Below are 14,064 nucleotides of genomic sequence, written 5' to 3' on the forward strand. Positions count from 1 at the left end.
AGCAACTGAAACTTGCATATACACGTCTCCACCACGTACGTACACCTGAAAAGTCAGATTCTTGGTGAGTCTGAATCAGCCTGCAGCCTGCAGCCACACCTTCCAGGCTTCTGTTCTGTCTACGAAGTACCAACTACGAACCCAGTTACCCAGCTGAGCTGATTGAATTGAACTCAACTCAACATCCATTTAACTGTTCCTTCCTTTCTTCCTTCCTTCTAGATCTTCACTCGCACACTCCCTGCAGGCTGCAGGCTACAGGATACAGGAAGGAGAGTAGGGTTGAACTAGGAGAGACCAGACTTGCTTTCCAACTTCCAACTTCAATACCAAGTCAGTCAATCTGCAAAGTTCACGAGTTCACATCTCCTCCACACCGTGTTTCCACCTGGCCAACACATGATCATATTCATGTACCAGCTATCTAATCTACTATGCATGGCGGCTACCTTTCTGGACTCTTTCCTCCCTCCCTCCATCCATCGATCTATATTATTATACTTTATACCTCACCTCCGTCCACAACAATACTTTAATGCCCTCCTAGTCCTAGCTTGCTTCAAACTCCCAGACCTGAATCACTAATTAATTGAACGCCACATATGCGGGCATGGCGCCATTAAAAGGGTTGGTGGCAGTCGCTTGATGGCGGCTAGGATGGGCGCCCCAGAAGATTTATTTTTATTTTATTTCTTTTGGGTTCATGTGTACCTTAAGGGGTCCTTTTAATTATTTATCATATTGAGACATGAATCCACGTATTGAAAATTTTAAAAAATTATTGAAAATGATATTTTATCTTTATAAAATATAAATGAATTAAAAGACAAAAGAAAAAAAATCTTAAAGAATAAATCTTTTAAGTTTTAATGAATTTTTTCTTATTAAAAAAAATCTTACAAAATCAACATTACAAAAAGAAGAAAAAACATATGATTTTAACATAAAATACTAGATGCAAACTAAAGGAATCATGGTACATAATTAGTTATCCTACAAATTATTAATATTTCATTCACAATATAAAATCAAATAAAAAGAATAACAAAGAGAGCCTAATTGAATAAAGATAAATAATACTTAATTGAATAAATTGAGAAACAAAGAGAATACCTAATTGAATAAATTGTGAAAGAGAAAGGATACCTAATTGAATAAAAATAACTAATTGTGTAGAAGGCTAAGGAATGAGCTATGAGCTTTTCCAAATTCCCTAGGCCACATGTGGAGTAAGAGAAGAGAATAAATGCAGAGGAATTTTAGGAATTGATGAGTTAGTTTTTAATTATACTTTAACTACTATTCCTTAAAAATAAGGTTTTGATTGTAACCCTAGTTATTGAGGGACATGGCTTCACTAATGCCATAGTCTTTGGAAGTCATGAGAGAGAGTGTGTGTTAGCATAAATTTTATTAGACAATTTGCTTAATTTATGCAAGGTGTAGAGGATTGTACTTTCCTCATATTTTCGCATCACTCATTTAGGAAGAAGATCTACTTATGAGTACTAACAAGATGAACTAGAGATGAATTTTCCTCCTAAATATATGGTGAAGAAATGTAAAGGAAGAACAATCTTCTGATAGAGAGAAACCTAACTCAATGTGGCCATAGTAAATTAATGTTCATTGCATGCTTTTACATTATAAATTAAGTCTTGATTATAACATAATTTATCAAATTCTAAAACACAACAGTAAAGGATGAGATGGGTGATGTTGAAAAAAAAAAAAAAAACTTAAAAGAGAAAAGATAAAATTGGGCAAATTACATACAAATCCCCTAAATTTGCAATCAATTACATCTACTATCCTTAAAAAAAAAATCAATTACAGATACCTTCTTATTGTTACTATATATCATGATTTAGTTTTGCTACTTAACAGTAAAGAAGTATTTGTAATTGATTTTTCTTCAATAGTAATAGATGTAATTGATTGTAGAGCCAAGGGTCTACATATAATTTACTCCAAAAAAACATATTCTCTTAATTTTTTAATATAATACATATTCAAACATGAATTATTACAATTTTCTTAGAAGTTTCAATAAAAACAGGGATATGTTTATAAAAGTTATAGATTCAAAACGTAGTTCATATCCATTATAGACATGTGCTTATGAACTATTACTATTGTTTAACAATATATAAAGAGTTAATCAGGGAAGATATCAGACTCAATTAGCTTAGTTTGACCAGCCCCTGTGTGTCAACATATTTTATATAATCAATGGAGTTTTTCTTTATTTTTATGTGAAACCCATCCAACCAAATGGCAAGTTGCAATATCGCTTGTCACTCTTCCATTTATACGTTGTAACATTTAATTTACTTCAACTTCAACTTCAAGAGAAGTTTTGGCTGGTGGGTAATATTCCAAGACCAGTTAATTTGATGCATGCTTGGATCTATCACGTAAAAGACCGATACGATATTAATCCTATTGATTTCATTATAGCTTAGAGAAGTTGTTTCACAGCTGTGTCAATGCTTAATTTAAGGAAGTCAATGTGTTCTTCAAGTGGAGGTTATATGGATAATATGGGCAAGAAAGAAAACTTATTCATTTGAAACTTGATTTTCGTAATCCATCAATTATGCGTCAAGATATAAACTTGATAACAGAAGTGGTCTATTTAATATGATTTTGGATTAGATTAGACAAAAGATTTTCCATAATAAGAATTATTATGTTTCTGACTTGTTCAGGAAGCATGCATGGCTTAAAACTAAGATTACCGTAGAAGTAATATTTCTTCATCATATGATTAAAAGTGGGGGGAGGGATATGATTGAGAGGTTAATTAGTCGTTGTTTAATTTGATATTGTTGAAAATCTTGCTTACGTTTTATTCAACTAAAGAGGTGGTTCGATTAATTACGCATAAGTAGTGTTACAACTTACAAGCATCAATAGAAGATTAATAGTTGAAGCAGTTTTAACTCTACTAAGTTTCTCAAATATCAAAACACGAAAACACCCAGAAGCACTGTCATGCGCTTAATGAATTAAAGTTATAAAGGGTTTTTTTCTCTTTTTCTTTTTTAGGTGTGGGAAGGGAGGGGTGATCTTCTAGAGTAGACAAACTGTCTAATTTGTTGTGGTCTAACCTGGTGGACCGGTATTATATTCGGCTAATAATTTCATAATTATTTTTTTAAGTAGATTATTCTACATGGGCATGAATACAAGTTTTCGACTACTTGTTCCAATCTTTACCATTTTATTTGTGAGGCTAGATTTGAAATTTAAGAATTTAACAATTTTAGTAGTTGTTTTAGTAGAAAATCTATAAAAATAGTCACATATCTCAACTAAAAAATTATAAAAATAAGAAAAATAAATTCCAATAAGTAACTTAAAGGACGAATTTGAATATCGTTAAACAGATGTGAATGTAAATTTGAGAGTGAATTTTGATTATTTATTTACACCCTTACATGCATTTAACCGTCAATTATTTACGCATTGCATATCAACATATGGAAGTTGGAAGCATGGAACATTTTATCGCCGAATTTCGGTGATTTCGCCCCTTGGCAAACCGAAACCAGGGGGCAAAACAAATTTTTTTTAATATCACTGGAGTTGAAAGAGGAGAAGAAGAAGAAGAGGAAAGAAAGAGAGCGAAAGAGAAAGTGAAAGAAAGAAGTAGAAGCAACGGCGGTGCTATTTAGCACCGCGGCAGTTGGAAGAGAAAACGAGGTGAGTGATGGAAGATGAATTTTAACCTTTTTGAGCTTTGAACCATACAACACCTCACGTTCTTCACCTGCAAATGTTTTATTAAGTTGAAAGCTGAAATATAATGAGAGCAGGGTAGACAATACCAAAGGCTCCGCAAGTAACCGCTGGACGCATTCTTGAATGTCTGAAACCCTAATCACTCATCTTGAATGCGAACTGAGGCTCTTTTATATATTCTCCACCTTAAATTGGATATAAAGTTGTTAACAAAACATATCATGCATCTTGGAAAGAAATTTTGATGTATGGGTCGAAACAGGTAGGCATGAAGGCGGTGTCTTGGGCAATGGATTCTTCTCCTTTTTCTTCCTTGTCAGATTAAAGAATTGTTGCATCATGTCTGCACACTGCTTTCAGCCCAGGTAAATCGACGAAATCTCGCCGAGATTTTGCCGGTCCGCCAGGTGGCGAGATTTGGTTCCTTGGTTGGAAGGTGGAAGTTGGATTTTATTTATTTGATGTGTACACGCACAGTTTCACACTGCTAGGACAGAAAAAATTGAATGGTCATCTGGTCTTTCTAGTCTCTACGCGGTTGCGGTTGCGGCGAGGTTGTTTGTTGGTGGGCAGAATCCAGATAGAGTCGTGATAATATATAATATATACACGTGACTAGGTGAGGGAGGAATTAGTAAAGTCGGGGTATTTTGGTAAGAAATATCCCCCTGGCCCCGGCCATGCATGAAAGTATATATATGAAATGAAACAGTCGAGTCTCAACTTTCAACGCGTGGGTTCCATTTTAGACTTGCTGCTTCCGCCAAATCATATCTCTTTCACTTATTAATAGATCGGCCCCACACAGCAATCAGCAACTCAAAAGTCTGATACCTGCAGGTGAGTCTGAATCCATCCATTCATTCATTTAACTGTTCCTTCCTTGTCTTCTCGTCACTCGGACACTCACTGGTCCCTGCTGCTGCAGGCTACAGGAAGGAGAGTAGAGCTAAGAGAGACCACCAGACTTGCGTCCCAACTTCAATTCAAATATTCAAAGTCAATCGATCTACAAATTAAGTTCACGAGTTCATATACACACACACACACTGACACAGCACACACCGTGTTTCCAGTTTCCTTCCACCCAATACAACAACACATGATCATTTACCAGCCGCGTACCAAGCAAAATCATCTGTACTACTACCATGCATGCGTACGTGGCTCCCTAGCTCCCTTAATTTCTTCATTCTTTCCTCCCTCCGTCCATCGATCTATTATTATATATATATATTCAATTACTAAGGTCTATACTGGATTCACATCCACTAGTACAATATATACATTCATGCCTCGCTAGCTGGCTTGCTTCAACTTCCAACTCCCTAATTACCTTAATCACTGCAACTCTGCAAGCATGGCGCCATTAAAAAGGTTGAGAAATGTTTTCTTGATCAGTTCCTCTATTCACTCTTCCATTACTGCTTCTTCTTCTTCTTCTTCTTCTTCGTCGTCTCAATCACCCCACAGCACTACTAGTACTAGTCCTACTAGTAATACTGCTACTCTGACAGGCACACCTTCTTCCACTCCCACCGATGGCTTCTCAGAATCCACGGCTGATGAGAAGGTGGAGCAAGCCAAACGCATTATCACCAAGTGGGATCCCAATTCTTCCACTTTCGCCAGAGTCACCTCTCTCTTCTACCAGAGCCGCTCCCAAGCCAAGGAATTCCTCAATTCCGTCAACCAATTGCAGCAAGCCATGCATTTCTATGCCTCCTCTTCCTCCAGCTCTTCTGCCAAGCTCCTCCACGCTCAAAACCTCATGCAGATCGCCATGAAGCGTCTCCAGAAGGAGTTCTATCAGATTCTTTCCTCCAACCGCGACCACCTCGACCCCGAATCCATCTCCCTTCGATCCAGTGTCTCCGCTCGATCCAGTAGTACTACTACTGTCTCTGACTACGAAGAAGACCCCAGCTCCGAGGATGAGATTCAGATTGCCGGAGAATCCATCTCCCAAGTCGAGGGGTTTTCTGCTCTCGCCATGGCCGACCTCCGCTCCGTCGCCGAATGCATGATCTCTTCGGGTTACGCCAAAGAGTGTGTCAACATATACAAGACCATGAGAAAGTCCATCGTAGATGAGGCTCTCTACAACCTCCGAGTGGAGCATCTTACCTCTTCGCAGATTCGTAAGATGGATTGTGATGTCCTGGAGCTTAAGATCAAAAACTGGCTCAACGCCGTCAAGATTGCAGTCAAATCCCTCTTCCACGGTGAAAGAATCGTCTGCGACCACGTCTTCTCTAGCTCCGACTTAATCCGAGGGTCCTGTTTCTCGGATATCACAAAGGAAGGAGCCATCCTTCTCTTCCGGTTTCCCAAATCGGTGGCCAAGTTCCACAAGTCCCCGGAGAAGATATTCAGAATGCTCGACCTCTACAATGCCATAGCCGAACTCTTCCCCGACATTGATTTCATCTTTTCCCCTGAATCCACCTCTGAGGTCCGTTCCCAAGCTCTGAATTCACTCACAACACTGGCCGATACCGTTCGATCCATGCTATTGGACTTCGAATCCGCAATTCAGAACGAATCATCCAAAACCCCCATCCCTGGAGGTTCGATTCATCCTCTCACTCGATACGCAATGAATTACCTCTCTTTCCTCGCAGATTACAGAGGTATCCTCTCCGGTATAATTGCAAGTTGCCCGTTGCCGCAAAACGCATATCTGCCAAAATCTTACTTTGATAGCTCTTGTTCTTCTGAACACAATTCTTCATCGTTGCCGCCGTTGGCCACTAGGATGGCTTGGATCATATTGGTGCTTCTCTGCAAGCTCGATGTCAAGGCAAGGCTATACAAAGACTCTGCTTTGGCCTATCTCTTCCTCACCAATAATCTGGAGTATGTGTTGCAGAAGGTCCAAACCTCTAATCTGGGTTTACTTTTAGGGGAGAATTGGATATCCATACACAGAGCGACGGTGAAACAGTACACAGAGAGCTACCTGCGTGTTGGATGGAGCAAGGTGTTCTTGGCTATACCAGAAGATCTAACGGCGACCGCGATGACATTAGAGGAAGCGAAGCAGTGTTTCAACAGCTTCAATTCGGCGTTCGAGCACGTATGCAGAACCCAGTCTTCCTGGGTCGTCACGGACGGAAAGGTTAGGGAAGAGATTAAGTTATCCATAGCCAAGAAACTGAGGCCGGCTTACCGGGATTTCTATAACAAGTATGAGGACATGGTGAGAAGGACGAACGATTTAGGGTCAGTTATTAGGTTTTGTCCTGATGATCTGGAGAATTACTTGTCAGACCTGTTTTACGGGCCCGGAGGTTCGTCGGCGGCAAGTTCTTCTCCAATGCACGACGGAAGCAGCTGAGCCCCTGAGCACACTAATTAGAGAGAGAAAGACTTCCGGCTCGGGGACCCAGATGTGAATCCATCATTGATTGCATAGATTTTGTTGGAAACAGATTACATAGAAAATTGGATCAAAAGCTTTTCGTCATCAAATTTGTTTTTGTCGATTTGTGCATGATCAGTGGCTGAAACTTTCAGTTCTCTCTCCTTAATTTCCTTATCTCTTGGGTATTGGATGGTCACTTCTTTTCTTGGTAAGAAAATGATTACTCCCAATATGAGTTTATGCATGATGAACAAACATAAACAATAACTCCTTTCGTGTAACAACTGCATCTGCCCATAGTCTATTGATCAAGTAATCTGGAGTCAAAAGAGCTCCTTCGTGTTACAATTTGCATGTTCAGGAGCCATGCAAGAAACAGAAGCTATGACGAAAAATCCAGGCACTGACCATGTTTGTTTTTCAAGTATTTCTGCATACTTTCTGTCATCTCTATTTTAAAGTATAATTACACGCATGTTCATGGGATTCACATCCTTACTTTTCTTTGAAAAGTACAAGAACTAAGACGCTTCATATTGGAAATGTTGGAAAACAACCCTACAAGGAATTACCAATTAATATCATTTTGACTTGGCGGTGATAAGCATTTGGTAGTAATTAATTAATACCTCATAATCATCATTTTTTCACATAGTTGAATCCTCTCTATAGATTCCTTCTCTACTACTCCACCCAAACAAAAATTCCTCTCATTCCTTCCTTCGTGTGCACGCCACCCAGATGCAGGTCCTAAGGAAGCCACCCATTTTAATAACTTGTTCAACCCTCTCCTGGTTGGTGATTGCATAAAAGCATGCCATTGTTTATATTTAAAACTAAATTTGATTCACTTATTCAACTAGTGTGGAAAAGAATCCCAATAATATTAGTATTGAGATTGATGTAAACACTTAATTTGATTTATCATTTACAACCAAACTTCAAGATCCCTTTAAAGACCTCAAGATCCTTGCTTGTATGCTAAGCAATAACTGAAACAAAAACGACCAAGTAAAGAAGAAAATGCAGAAAAATTCTCCAGCAAGCAAAACCTTGTAATTCAACCGATTCAAACATCATGTTTTCAACCCTATGTATGATACAGAATTATAGCCAATGACGTTTGCAATTGCATTTGTCACGATGGGTTTTTAAATCCTTGTTCAAACTTAATTGAAAGTCGAGATTCACTGTAAAGGGATAACTCTACTTGAAACTGCTTGAAAGTAGGTGATGTAATGAGTTAGCTGCAGGCCTGAATCTTGATGATGATTTAAGGAAGTATATATCCTATTTCAGATCAAACTCCAAAATGAAAGGATCAGATTGTATTATTTGTTCCTTCGTTTGTGTCAGGCATTCAGATTTAACACGAATGAATCTTAGCTACAAGCCAAAAAAGTGTTATGTTATAGCGATTAAAGACCCAACTTCCCTAAGGGAGATCTTGGGTTCGCACCTACTCGGCGGCATTAATATAAAGCTCCCCCTGAGGAAGTAAATCGTGGTGCCCGCAAGCTGGCCCGAATGAACCTCAGTTCCCAAAAAAAAAAAAAAAAAAAAAAAACTTAACTACAATATTATTTCCCTTTAGGTATAAGCATCAATATTCTATGATATTGTCAAAATAATTACTAAAATCTTCGAATTGCGCATAATCTATTATTTAATTTTTCGGTTATAGAATGTTGAGATTATTTCTTATAAAAATAGTTGTAAGTCGTAACCAATTGATTATTTAAATCATCTACCAATTTGAATAATCTATTGCATCGAAAGTAGGTGTTTTATGTGCCTAATAGAGCCTAATTTGTCCCCGACTATTATACATGTCATAGTGCTTTGGGGTCCATAGGCCAAGGGGGAGGTAAGGGGAGAGATGTGGAAGGAGGTCCTGGAAATAATGGTGTCAATTGTGTATTGAAACTGTCTTAACCGTACCAAACCATACAGTCTAAAACCGCACAGTTCAAAATTTGGTACGGTACGGACCGAAACCAAATTTCTTCGGTACGGTTTCGGTTTTAAGTACTCATACCGTTGGTATGTATCAAAACCATACTGAATTGGTACCGTACCAAATTAAGGATTATAAATGTAATTTACAATTAAAACATTTTACCATTACCTTATCCATAATTTCCTATTTCAGATTTCTGTTTTCGTCATTCATTCCTCTTCTTAAATTTAATTGTTTTGTCTTTGTTAATTTCATATTTTATCGATTGTTTGATCGCAATTTCATTAGGATCTCAATGAACTAATAACAAAAGTGGCATGTGTTTGTTTGTACTTAAATTGTACTGCACTAGATAGAGTGTTTAAACCGTTTCCACACCGACTTAGTACTGAAACCGTTTTTGCAAATATCAAAACCATACTGTACCATGTAAATTCGGTACGATATGGTTCTGGTTTTCAATATTCAAAGTTAGTTCCGTACCGAAACTGTACCGATTGACACCCTTACCTAGAAGGAGCAAGGGCCGAGCAAGACCTCTTTGGACTTTACGCTTCTATAAAGAAGCTGCTACCCATTGTGCTGTAATGTGACATAATTTGGTGTATGCATGTTAGTTTTTAACGTGTGGGTCTTTTTAGTGGATCATAACTAATATTGGGTCCCTTAGTACAATATATTTCTTGTGGATCCTAACTAGACTAATACCATTAGTCACTATTAAAGATATCCAAATTTCAAGCGTAAATGGGCCAAAGTGCCCTCAGATTATAAATACATTGTGTAGTATATAATGGTTACCTTTTGTGAATAGTTAAAAGGGTATTTAAGTTATAACACAAAATATTAAATAACATGAGGGGTATTTTGATCCTTCCCGATTTGAAATTTGAATATATTAACGGCGATTAATGGCGTTAGTCTAGTTAGAACCTACACGTAATACATGGCATGAAATGAACCCAACATCAACATCTGGTTGTGGTTCATGAGAAGGACCACACGTAAAAAAAACTCAAAAGTTATTTGTAAGCCGTAACAACTTTGTTTCACCAACTAATTATTTAAATCATCCATCAATTTGAAGAATGTATTTTTTATGTGCCTATTGGGGTCTAACTATTGTTTTTCCGGCCTTTGTAACATCAATCATAGTGACTAGGGGCCCGGCCGGGGTAGGGGGAACCTAAGGGAGAGATGTGGTACAAGCAGATCAAACAAGACCTCTTTGGATTTTATACTCTATAAAGAAGATTAGGCCAACCTAACATAGAATATGTTAAAAGACTTAATTCAACATATTCCATCTAACTCTGAGCTTTTGCACACTTGTCAAGTCCGTCACGGGTGTTTCGTTGTTTTTGGGATCGGTGGAACTGAGCAAATTCTTTGAAGCAAACAAAGAATGGTTGATACTGTAACATAAGGATCCATTCATAAACAATATTCCACAGTTCAATATGACTAAAAGAAATTCCGACTGTACAATGAGATTACTTATCCTTGCTCCTCCATGAGTTTGGATCAAGACCCAACTGGATTCTTGAAAGCTTCACTCGCCTTTGTGCTGGTGAAGACTCGATGAAGCATTCTTCGGAGTTCCGGTTCCATGGAACAAATCTGATAAGTAATTCGCTAGATCTTCAGGAGCAAACTTGACAAAACCTGACCTCACCATATCCTTCTTGAATCTCACCGAAGGCTCAAACCTGTCATAGAAATCTTTGTACGCCGGTATGAGTTTCTTGGCAATGGACGCCTGAATCTCTTCCTTAAGCTCGCCGTCAGTCACCACCCACGACGACTGATCTCTGCAAGTCTGCTCGAACACCAGATTGAAGTCTTTGAAGAACCTCTTCGCCTCCTCTAACGTCATCGCTGTAGCAACCACCGTAACATCTGGTAAGGCCGATAACACCTTGCTCCATCCCAGCCGTTCGTAGCTCGCCTCGTACTGTTTCATCGTTCCTTGTTGCTTCAAAACCCATTCTTCTCCAAGCAGAAGACAGAGGCCGGAATTTTTAACTTTCTTCATCACGTAATGAAGATTATTGGTGAGAAACAGATACGCCATGGCCGAGTCATTATATAGCTTTGCCTTGATATCGAGCTTGCAGAGGAGTAGCAATATGATCCAAGCCATCCTAGTAGCTAATATTGAGGATGGGTTTTCCTTAGGGCTCTGGAAATAAGACTCCGGCAGAGACTCCGTCAATGGAAAATTGGCGAAAATATCCGAAAGAATTCCGGTGTAATCGGTGAGGAAAGACAGGTAATTCATGACGTATCGAGTGAGAGGATGAAGACCACCTCCTGCAATTTGGGTTTTCGATGAATCCTTCTGAATGGCTGATTCGAATTCCGATAGCAGTAACCGAACTGTGTCGGCTAGTTTCGAGAGTGAATTATGAACTTGAGAACGAACAACAGAAGTGGAGTCGTAGGAGAAGATAGCATCGATTTCTGACAGGAGTTCATAGATGGCATCGTAGAGGTCGAGCATTCTGAAAATCCTCTCCGGTGACTTCTGAAACCTGGCGACGAATTCTGGAAACTGGAAAAGATGGAAGGCTGCTTCTTTGGTTATATCTGAGAAACATGACTGGCGGATGGAATCGGAGCTGGAGAAGACGTTGTCGCAGACGATTCTCTCGCCGTGGAAGACCGATTTCACTGCGATCTTCACGGCGTTGACCCAGTTCTTGATTTTGGTCTCGAGTGTCTCCCAATCCAGCTTTTGGGTATCTGAGGGGGTGAGTTTCTCGAAGCCGAGTTTGTAGAGAGCTTCGTCCACGATGGATTTTCGAATGATTTTGTAGATCTTGACGCACTCTTTGGTGTAGCCCGACGAAATCATGCAGTCGGCGATGGAACTGAGGTCGGACATGGCGAGATTGGAGAAGATATAGTCATTTGGGCCAGATTTTTCATCTTCCAGGGCGAGGTGATGACGATTGGAGGAGAGAATCTGGTAGAACTCCTTCTCGAGACGGTTCATGGCGACCTGCATGAGGGTTTGGGCGTGAACGAGTTGATGAGAGTAGTGATTGGTGGAATAGAAATGCATGGCTTGCTGCAATTGCTTGACGGAGTTGAGGAATTTGGTGGCTTCGAATCGGCTCTCTTGGAAGAGAGAGGTGGCTTTGGCAAAAATGGAGGAGTTAGGATCCCACTTGTTGATGATGAAGTTGATTTCTTCCATATTCTCTTCCATCATGGATTCTGAGAAGGTGGTGATCTAGCTGCAGATGAGGACTGGATGATCTGTTTCTGGTTAAGTAGTAGTAGTGGAAGTGGAAGCTCAAGTGTCCTTGAAGAAACTTAGTGCAGGCGCCAATTGCTGAGTTGCAGGTCGCATTAATCCTTGTGGAGCTTTAACAAGAGAAGGAGAGAGGGAGAGAGAGGCATGACCCAGGCAAAAGAAACAGTTGATGACATAATTGAGAAGCAGAGGGAAGCTAGCTTCTATCCTATCTGAATTTGCAGTGGACTCGTTAGTTATAAGAGAGAATCAGTCTTTCTTTTTCTCCTGTTCGGTAAAGAAGAGAGAATCAGTCAATATTACTACACATCATTAGTAATAGTAATATCTTTACAAAAAAAAAAAAAAAAAAAGTAGTAATAGTAATATTATGGAGAGTCAGTCTTTCTTTTTTCATTTTCGGTAAACAAGAGAGAATCAGTCAATATTACTACACATACATTAGTAGTAATAATAATATTACGGAGAAGCAGTCTTCTTTTTTTCTTCTTCTTTAGAATTACGGTGAGAAGCCATTTTTTATATATATATATATATATATATATATATATATATATATATATATATATATATATATATATATATATATATACGAATCCGGATCATCACCCTGATGTCTGTGCTCCCCGATGGGTTAACCACCACAAATTCGGTGGGACCCACCAGTAAAAAATAAAAAAAATAAAAAAAAACCCTCCCATCACCCAACTCTTGGGTCCCCTTGTATTTATGGTGATAAAGCGGTCGGGGAGCACAAAGTGCTACCCCAGTGGTAGCTGATTTGGACTCTATATATACTACGTCTAAATGCCAAATATATTTGTTAATTGGGTTCGTTTGTGGAGCATTACTTAAACATCCATACATACAAGATAAATAATTTAGTACATATAAGGTAAATAATGTAGCCAATATTTGCTTTCTCTCATTTACCTATTTCTTATACATAATCTTTTGATTTGATCATTCTTTATATATTTATAATTTTATATCAAATATGGAATCACAGGGATGGCACTTGTACCTTAATCCAGGAGGTAAGATGAAGCGTATAAGATGAAACCACATAAAGAATGTTTATCTTCTTGTGGAGGTTTTTATTGAATGGACTTTCATGGCCTAAGATAATTAAATACCATTAGTTAGCTAGCTGCAATCAATATATATGTTAGGTATTGAGGGGTTATCAAAATATCATCCTTTTCTAAATGAATGGCTAATGGTAGGTTCATTATTACTATATGTTTTCTATTTGGAGGAGGCATTGGGACTTGTATTTAAAGTAATTTTTCTTATAATAGTCACCCATCCATATGTTAGAGCCTTAGAGACTCAGTTAAAAAAAAATTAAAGCTAGCTCTAATTTTTGTGTCATCTTTCTACCAAAAGAATAAATGTTTTTTTTTATGTCTCTTCATCGTGACCATGGGACCATAGGCCATGCACATGTATTTGAAGCGGATCGAGCCGGATTGTTTCACCATATATACAGATCGAGGGGGCCTGGCTAGGACAGTAGGACTCCTCCTTCCTCCGTGGCAATTGGGCCTGCATCATTTGGGACCTTGGATCGATCCTATTTCTTTGCTAGCTGCTGTAAGGGACTCATCAGATGGTAGTAGCTGAAACGTACTCTCCATGACCATGTAGGTCTCGTTTTTGAGAAGAATTTCCAGATACAAAATGTATTGTATTGTATTGTATTTTAAAGACTTGTCTTCCCTTTGA

General features: G+C 38.6%; 2 pseudogenes; one reads left to right on the plus strand and one right to left on the minus strand.

Moving 5' to 3' along the window:
• The first annotated feature begins 4,903 nt into the window (after positions 1–4,903).
• On the plus strand, positions 4,904–8,116 carry LOC149027143 (exocyst complex component EXO70H1 pseudogene; annotated as a pseudogene).
• A 2,018-nt stretch (positions 8,117–10,134) lies between these two features.
• Positions 10,135–12,448, minus strand: LOC149027144 (exocyst complex component EXO70H1 pseudogene; annotated as a pseudogene).
• Between the last annotated feature and the right edge of the window lie 1,616 nt (positions 12,449–14,064).

The sequence above is a fragment of the Hakea prostrata genome, chromosome 1 (assembly GCF_041222555.1).
Source record: "Hakea prostrata isolate BN-2017 chromosome 1, UWA_Hpros_2, whole genome shotgun sequence".
NCBI classification, from domain to species: Eukaryota; Viridiplantae; Streptophyta; class Magnoliopsida; order Proteales; family Proteaceae; genus Hakea; species Hakea prostrata.